We start from the raw sequence: 8,003 nt of genomic DNA, 5'->3' as shown, positions 1-8,003 counted from the left end.
CGAAGTCAGCAGGCTTCGAACCTGCGCGGGGAGACCCCAATGGATTTCTAGTCCATCGCCTTAACCACTCGGCCACGACTACACGAGCGCAAAAGCTGCTTCGGTGATTTGACGCGGAAGGTATTTTTTTATTCGGTCGGAATTGGCAGAAACACATCATACAATTCTGAACATTATTGAGTTGACAATAAATATTCTTTCATTCAGAACCTGACGAAATCCAAACCCGAGATGAACCAGTAGCTTTGTTAAGGTTGCTATAGGAAAGTTTTGATAGCACCACTTTGTTGAATTAGGAAATGTCATTTGATTTAATTTAAATTCGCAATTTGCTGTTGGGCTCTGTGCATTTTCTTTAATTATTTGTTGACAGGGCGATAATGCACCGACAGAAATCAAAATACAAACTGGAGTTAGTGCTGGATTCTGAAAATGCAGGAATTATCCTCAGGGTCCAGAAACATCTGGGTTAAAGCAAATCCATTAAATTTCAACACACAAAAACAGAAACTTCAGGGAAAACTCAGCCGGTCTGGCATCATCAGTGGAGAGAGAAACGGAGTTAACATTTCCACTCCGCATCAACTAAAGAGAGGATTTTACATGTATTATCAAATATCAGTTCGATACTCCCCTGGCTTCAGATCCAAAATGCCCAAATGTCACAAAAATATTCTGAACATTCTTCTGAATCCACGAACCAGTTCACATTCAGATGCAGAAATACTCCGTCCCACCTCCCTCGCTGTTGCCTGCCGATGGAAATGACCCGCCAGCAATCCAATGGCTTTCTCACCATATTCATAGCCAATCCCTTGCGGGCCTCCATTGCTGAACCGCCCTCTCTTCCGATAGAAGATCAAACTTCACCGGCAACTCCTTCCTCCTCACTACATGTCCCTCTTCCGTGTGCATCAGATATATTTCATCGCCCGCCAACATCTCCCCGATCAACGCTGCCCTCCCTCCCGCGCCTCGCTACCTACCTTTGTCTTGAATGAAATGACCTCCCCTCACTCCCGCCTTCCATACCTTCCAAACCACGGACGGCGAGACGTTCCCATTTTGTTTCATTTCCACATACTCCTCAATCACTTTCTCCTCTTAATGCAAAAAATCGTGTCTGCCATCAAACCCACAATGGCAAGTAATTGTTAACAATAAAGAAGAAACCTGAGTGCAATGGAGGGTAGATGGAGTTTGAAACTATGGTTATTTGAATTGCAACCGCGGACGTCTTTACAGTCACAAAGCAAGTTCGCGACTTGAGAGTCCTCATTTGATCGCCACAAGGTTAAATTGGCAATGCTCGGTAAGCGACCCCGGATCTAGTGCTGGGGAGACAGCCAACATTCCTGACTGACGGGTGAGTGAGGATTATTTCTCTCCATGCTGGTCTTGACTTGTTCCCTCTTAGTTTCTAGTATTTATTCAACCATCTGCAATCAATTTGCGATATACACTATCCAAAAAGCATTCGCATTGTCTTAGTTTGGAGATAGCCATGATTTGGAGATGCCGGTGTTGGACTGTGGTGAGCACAGTACGATGTCTTACAACACCAGGTTAACGTCCAATAGGTATGTTTCGAAACACTAGCTTTTCTGCATTCACCATCGCCAATCCCTGGACAAAATCGAAAATTGGAATTGTTGCTCGCATGATTCAGGCATTTTACTTCTCCCCTCCATGGTCAACAACGCTTGCCCATGGCCTCAGTCTTCATCAGCAAGCTGAATGTACATCTCCGTTCACTAATTAATAGCATATGTTCCATTGTCAAATTCTTATCCAGATAGCGCTGTGTACTTTTCCAATCACTGAATAATAACACATGTTGAACTGTGTCCCGACTTTTCAAATAGAGCGCACTCTGTTGGGAAAAACAACCTGTCTTTTGGCAAAGTGCGGGATACCATTTCGCATCAGACACCATTCGTTCCAAAGAACGTGGTGAAACTTGAACCTGAATGAGAAAAAGAACATACGAAGTCGTCAGGCTTCGAACCTGCGCGGGGAGACCCCAATGGATTTCTAGTCAATCGCCTTAACCACGCGGCCACGACTACACGAGCGCAAAAGCTGCTTCGGTGATTTGACGCGGAAGGTATTTTTTTATTCGGTCGGAGTTGGCAGAAACACATCATACAATTCTGAACATTATTGAGTTGACAATAAATATTCTTTCATTCAGAACCTGACGAAATCCAAACCCGAGATGAACCAGTAGCTTTGTTAAGGTTGCTATAGGAAAGTTTTGATAGCACCACTTTGTTGAATTAGGAAATGTCATTTGATTTAATTTAAATTCGCAATTTGCTGTTGGGCTCTGTGCATTTTCTTTAATTATTTGTTGACAGGGCGATAATGCACCGACAGAAATCAAAATACAAACTGGAGTTAGTGCTGGATTCTGAAAATGCAGGAATTATCCTCAGGGTCCAGAAACATCTGGGTTAAAGCAAATCCATTAAATTTCAACACACAAAAACAGAAACTTCAGGGAAAACTCAGCCGGTCTGGCATCATCAGTGGAGAGAGAAACGGAGTTAACATTTCCACTCCGCATCAACTAAAGAGAGGATTTTACATGTATTATCAAATATCAGTTCGATACTCCCCTGGCTTCAGATCCAAAATGCCCAAATGTCACAAAAATATTCTGAACATTCTTCTGAATCCACGAACCAGTTCACATTCAGATGCAGAAATACTCCGTCCCACCTCCCTCCCTGTTGCCTGCCGATGGAAATGACCCGCCAGCAATCCAATGGCTTTCTCACCATATTCATAGCCAATCCCTTGCGGGCCTCCATTGCTGAACCGCCCTCTCTTCCGATAGAAGATCAAACTTCACCGGCAACTCCTTCCTCCTCACTACATGTCCCTCTTCCGTGTGCATCAGATATATTTCATCGCCCGCCAACATCTCCCCGATCAACGCTGCCCTCCCTCCCGCGCCTCGCTACCTACCTTTGTCTTGAATGAAATGACCTCCCCTCACTCCCGCCTTCCATACCTTCCAAACCACGGACGGCGAGACGTTCCCATTTTGTTTCATTTCCACATACTCCTCAATCACTTTCTCCTCTTAATGCAAAAAATCGTGTCTGCCATCAAACCCACAATGGCAAGTAATTGTTAACAATAAAGAAGAAACCTGAGTGCAATGGAGGGTAGATGGAGTTTGAAACTATGGTTATTTGAATTGCAACCGCGGACGTCTTTACAGTCACAAAGCAAGTTCGCGACTTGAGAGTCCTCATTTGATCGCCACAAGGTTAAATTGGCAATGCTCGGTAAGCGACCCCGGATCTAGTGCTTGGGAGACAGCCAACATTCCTGACTGACGGGTGAGTGAGGATTATTTCTCTCCATGCTGGTCTTGACTTGTTCCTTCTTAGTTTCTAGTATTTATTCAACCATCTGCAATCAATTTGCGATATACACTATCCAAATAGCATTCGCATTGTCTTAGTTTGGAGATAGCCATGATTTAGAGATGCCGGTGTTGGACTGTGGTGAGCACAGCACGATGTCTTACAACACCAGGTTAACGTCCAACAGGTATGTTTCGAAACACTACCTTTTCTGCATTCACCATAGCCAATCCCTGGACAAAATCGAAAATTGGAATTGTTGCTCGCATGATTCAGGCATTTTACTTCTCCCGTCCCTGGTCAATAACGCTTGCCCATGGCCTCAGTCTTCATCAGCAAGCTGAATGTACATCTCCGTTCACTGATTAATAGCGTATGTTCCATTGAAAAACTCTTATCCAGAAAGCGCTGTGTACTTTTCCAATCACTGAATAATAACACATGTTGAACCGTGTCCCGACTTTTCAAATAGAGCGCACTCTGTTGGGAAAAACAACTCGTCTTTTTGCAAAGTGTGGGATACCATTTCGCATCAGACACCATTCGTTCCAAAGAACGTGGTGAAACTTGAACCTGAATGAGAAAAAGAACATACGTAGTCGGCAGGGTTCGAACTTGCGCGGTGAGACCCCAATGGATTTCTAGTCCATCGCCTTAACCACTCGGCCACGACTTCACAAGCGCAAAAGCTGCTTCGGTGTCATTTGACGCGGAAGGTATTTTTTTATTCGGTCGGAGTTGGCAGAAACACATCATACAATTCTGAACATTATTGAGTTGACAATAAATATTCTTTCATTCAGAACCTGACGAAATCGAAACCCGAGATGAACCAGTAGCTTTGTTAAGGTTGCTATAGGAAAGTTTTGATAGCACCACTTTGTTGAATTAGGAAATGTCATTTGATTTAATTTAAATTCGCAATTTGCTGTTGGGCTCTGTGCATTTTCTTTCATTATTTGTTGACAGGGCGATAATGCACCGACAGAAATCAAAATTCAAACTGGAGTTAGTGCTGGATTCTGAAAATGCAGGAATTATCCTCAGGGTCCAGAAACATCTGGGTTAAAGCAAATCCATTAAATTTCAACACACAAAAACAGAAACTTCAGGGAAAACTCAGCCGGTCTGGCATCATCAGTGGAGAGAGAAACGGAGTTAACATTTCCACTCCGCATCAACTAAAGAGAGGATTTTACATGTATTATCAAATATCAGTTCGATACTCCCCTCGCTTCAGATCCAAAATGCCCAAATGTCACAAAAATATTCTGAACATTCTTCTGAATCCACGAACCAGTTCACATTCAGATGCAGAAATACTCCGTCCCACCTCCCTCGCTGTTGCCTGCCGATGGAAATGACCCGCCAGCAATCCAATGGCTTTCTCACCATATTCATAGCCAATCCCTTGCGGGCCTCCATTGCTGAACCGCCCTCTCTTCCGATAGAAGATCAAACTTCACCGGCAACTCCTTCCTCCTCACTACATGTCCCTCTTCCGTGTGCATCAGATATATTTCATCGCCCGCCAACATCTCCCCGATCAACGCTGCCCTCCCTCCCGCGCCTCGCTACCTACCTTTGTCTTGAATGAAATGACCTCCCCTCACTCCCGCCTTCCATACCTTCCAAACCACGGACGGCGAGACGTTCCCATTTTGTTTCATTTCCACATACTCCTCAATCACTTTCTCCTCTTAATGCAAGAAATCGTGTCTGCCATCAAACCCACAATGGCAAGTAATTGTTAACAATAAAGAAGAAACCTGAGTGCAATGGAGGGTAGATGGAGTTTGAAACTATGGTTATTTGAATTGCAACCGCGGACGTCTTTACAGTCACAAAGCAAGTTCGCGACTTGAGAGTCCTCATTTGATCGCCACAAGGTTAAATTGGCAATGCTCGGTAAGCGACCCCGGATCTAGTGCTGGGGAGACAGCCAACATTCCTGACTGACGGGTGAGTGAGGATTATTTCTCTCCATGCTGGTCTTGACTTGTTCCCTCTTAGTTTCTAGTATTTATTCAACCATCTGCAATCAATTTGCGATATACACTATCCAAAAAGCATTCGCATTGTCTTAGTTTGGAGATAGCCATGATTTAGAGATGCCGGTGTTGGACTGTGGTGAGCACAGTACGATGTCTTACAACACCAGGTTAACGTCCAATAGGTATGTTTCGAAACACTAGCTTTTCTGCATTCACCATCGCCAATCCCTGGACAAAATCGAAAATTGGAATTGTTGCTCGCATGATTCAGGCATTTTACTTCTCCCCTCCATGGTCAACAACGCTTGCCCATGGCCTCAGTCTTCATCAGCAAGCTGAATGTACATCTCCGTTCACTAATTAATAGCATATGTTCCATTGTAAAATTCTTATCCAGATAGCGCTGTGTACTTTTCCAATCACTGAATAATAACACATGTTGAACTGTGTCCCGACTTTTCAAATAGAGCGCACTCTGTTGGGAAAAACAACCTGTCTTTTGGCAAAGTGCGGGATACCATTTCGCATCAGACACCATTCGTTCCAAAGAACGTGGTGAAACTTGAACCTGAATGAGAAAAAGAACATACGAAGTCAGCAGGCTTCGAACCTGCGCGGGGAGACCCCAATGGATTTCTAGTCCATCGCTTTAACCACTCGGACACGACTACACGAGCGCAAAAGCTGCTTCGGTGATTTGACGCGGAAGGTATTTTTTTATTCGGTCGGAGTTGGCAGAAACACATCATACAATTCTGAATATTATTGAGTTCACAATAAGTATTCTTTCATTCAGAACCTGACGAAATCCAAACCCGAGATGAGCCAATAGCTTTGTTAAGGTTGCTATAGGAAAGTTTTGATAGCACCGCTTTGTTGAATTAGGAAATGCCATTTGATTTGATTTAAATTCGCAATTTGCTGTTGGGCTCTGTGCATTTTCTTTCTGTATTTGTTGACAGGGCGATAATGCACCGACAGAAATCACAATACAAACTGGAGTTAGTGCTGGATTCTGAAAATGCAGGAATTATCCTCAGAGTCCAGAAACATCTGGGTTAAAGCAAATCCATTACATTTCAACTCACAAAAACAGAAACTTCAGGGAAAACTCAGCCGGTCTGGCATCATCAGTGGAGAGAGAAACGGAGTTAACGTTTCCACTCCGCATCAACTAAAGGGAGGATTTTACATTTATTATCTAATATAAGTTCGATACTCCCCGCGCTTCAGATCCAAAATGCCCAAATGTCACAAGGTTAAATTGGCAATGCTCGGTAAGCGACCCCGGATCTAGTGCTTGGGAGACAGCCAACATTCCTGACTGACGGGTGAGTGAGGATTATTTCTCTCCATGCTGGTCTTGACTCCATGCTTGTTCCCTCTTAGTTTCTAGTATTTATTCAACCATCTACAATCAATTTGCGATATACACTATCCAAAAAGCATTCGCATTGTCTTAGTTTGGAGATAGCCATGATTTAGAGATGCCGGTGTTGGACTGTGGTGAGCACAGTACGATGTCTTACAACACCAGGTCAACGTCCAACAGGTTTGTTTCGAAACACTAGCTTTTCTGCATTCACCATCGCCAATCCTTGGACAAAATTGAAAATTGGAATTGTTGCTCGCATGATTCAGGCTTTTACTTCTCCCCTCCCTAGTCAATAACGCTTGCCCATGGCCTAACTCTTCATCAGCAAGCTGTCTATACATCTCCGTTCACTAATTAATGGCATATGTTCCATTGTATAATTCTTATCCAGAAAGCGTTGTGAACTTTTCCAATCACTGAATAATAACACATGTTGAACTGTGTCCCGACTTTTCAAATAGAGCGCACTCTGTTGGGAAAAACAACTCGTCTTTTTGTAAAGTGTGGGCTACCATTTCGCATCAGACACCATTCGTTCCAAAGAACGTGGTGAAACTTGAACCTGAATGAGAAAAAGAACATACGTAATCGGCAGGGTTCGAACCTGCGCGGGGAGGCCCCAATGGATTTCCAGTCCATCGCCTTAACCACTCGGCCACGACTACATGAGTGCAAAAGCTGCTTGGGTGATTTGACGCGGAAGGTATTTTTTTATTCGGGAGGAGCAGGCAGAAACACATAATACAATTCTGAACATTATTGTGTTCATAATAAGTATTCTTTCATTCAGAACCTGACGAAATCCAAACCCGAGATGAGCCAATAGCTTTGTTAAGGTTGCTATAAGAATGTTTTGATAGCACCGCTTTGTTGAATTAGGAAATGCCATTTGATTTGATTTAAATTCGCAATTTGCTGTTGGACTCTGTGCATTTTCTTTCTGTATTTGTTGACAGGGCGATAATGCACCGACAGAAATCAAAATACAAACTGGAGTTAGTGCTGGGTTCTGAAAACGCAGGAATTATCCTCAGGGTCCAGAAACATCTGGGTTAAAGCAAATCCATTACATTTCAACTCACAAAAACAGAAACTTCAGGGAAAACTCAGCCGGTCTGGCATCATCAGTGGAGAGAGAAACGGAGTTAACGTTTCCACTCTGCATCAACTAAAGAGAGGATTTTACATTTATTATCAAATATCAGTTCGATACTCCCCTCGCTTCAGATCCAAAATGCCCAAATGTCACAAAAA

At 43.4% G+C, this 8,003-nt stretch overlaps 4 non-coding genes across 4 annotated transcripts; all 4 read right to left on the bottom strand.

Moving 5' to 3' along the window:
* trnas-aga (transfer RNA serine (anticodon AGA)) lies at positions 1-82 on the bottom strand. Its single transcript has one exon. It is a non-coding gene; the product is annotated as a tRNA-Ser (tRNA).
* Positions 83-3,974: 3,892 nt separating this feature from the next.
* trnas-aga (transfer RNA serine (anticodon AGA)) lies at positions 3,975-4,056 on the bottom strand. The gene has a single exon. It is a non-coding gene; the product is annotated as a tRNA-Ser (tRNA).
* Positions 4,057-5,963: 1,907 nt separating this feature from the next.
* Positions 5,964-6,045, bottom strand: trnas-aga (transfer RNA serine (anticodon AGA)). Its single transcript has one exon. It is a non-coding gene; the product is annotated as a tRNA-Ser (tRNA).
* A 1,287-nt stretch (positions 6,046-7,332) lies between these two features.
* On the bottom strand, positions 7,333-7,414 carry trnas-gga (transfer RNA serine (anticodon GGA)). The gene has a single exon. It is a non-coding gene; the product is annotated as a tRNA-Ser (tRNA).
* Between the last annotated feature and the right edge of the window lie 589 nt (positions 7,415-8,003).

Source organism: Scyliorhinus torazame, chromosome 4, assembly GCF_047496885.1.
Source record: "Scyliorhinus torazame isolate Kashiwa2021f chromosome 4, sScyTor2.1, whole genome shotgun sequence".
In the NCBI taxonomy this organism is placed as follows: domain Eukaryota; kingdom Metazoa; phylum Chordata; class Chondrichthyes; order Carcharhiniformes; family Scyliorhinidae; genus Scyliorhinus; species Scyliorhinus torazame.
This window is presented reverse-complemented; position numbering and strand designations above follow the sequence as displayed.